The sequence below is a fragment of the Triticum aestivum genome, chromosome 1A (genome assembly GCF_018294505.1).
Source record: "Triticum aestivum cultivar Chinese Spring chromosome 1A, IWGSC CS RefSeq v2.1, whole genome shotgun sequence".
NCBI lineage: Eukaryota > Viridiplantae > Streptophyta > Magnoliopsida > Poales > Poaceae > Triticum > Triticum aestivum.
In genome coordinates, this window is record NC_057794.1 from 578,975,231 (window position 1) to 578,976,218 (window position 988).

General features: G+C 53.3%; 1 protein-coding gene across 1 annotated transcript in view; it reads left to right on the forward strand.

Annotated features, from left to right (window-relative positions):
• Positions 1-988, forward strand: part of LOC123054964 (uncharacterized) — a 17,888-nt gene that overhangs the window by 6,890 nt on the left and 10,010 nt on the right. The gene's annotated exons all lie outside the window — the stretch shown is intronic.

Sequence of the window (988 nt, forward strand, 5' to 3'; positions counted from 1 at the left end):
GGGGTGCTCCTGATCTGTCGGCTGCGCATTCGTTGTTTTGCTCCTGCTGCTTCGCTGTCTGCTGGTCGGTGGGAGTGGGGTCATTCGGTAGGTGTGGAGGCCGGAGAAATCCTTGCCGGTGGTCGCCAGCCGACAACGTTGATGTCTGCGGGCGCCGCATCCACCTTGGTGGCGTTGTCTTGCCTCCATCACACATACGTTTGGCCTGGAGACTGAATCCCTGCCGGCTCCTCTGCTCTGCCTCCCATCGTCCTGCCTCCTGCTCCCTTCGTGTTGATGTGTCCTTCTCGGCAAGCCCGCAATCTCCACTTCTCACCGTGAGAGCTTCCTGCAACACTATGTCCGGCCATTGCTTGGATCCTTTGTTCTCATCAACTGGTGGTCGTGTGTGTGTCCTCCATCTACCCTCCGCCATGCACCATCGGCCTTGGTTGAGATATTTTCTTTTGAGGCCTCTCTGTGAGCTTCGTTGAGATATCCCTTCCGGTGGTGAATTTAACGCTCTCTCGGTGCATGCTCGCTGAGCCGGCATCTCCCCCTCCATCCTCACCTCTCTGGGCACCCCCACCTTAATGTTGGGTGTGCGATGGCTAGGGGTTGGCAATGGTGCTGCTCCCTGGTGGTGGAACCCTGCGTTATCTTAGGTCTGTGGTTTTGATGTTGCTGTTGCTCATGTGCTCTTGCGGCGACCTCCGAGCTTGCCGCCTTGTTGTCTTGCTAGTGCTACCTCGTAAATGGTTCGGCATAATCTGAGCTGCTTCTCCCAACCACCTATCTCTTCTGGTAGCTAGTTGGCCTTTGTGTTGTGTTGTATCTATGTATGGGGTGTTTTGTGTTTATCTGTTCTTTTGCCCCTCTGGCTGTATGTTTTTTGGGTCCGGTTTTCCTTATAAACTAGATCAATGTTTTTGATCCGGTCTTTCTCATAAACCGGGTCACGGTTTTCGACTTGGTTTCCCTTATAAACCGGTTCATTTTCTTTGAATAG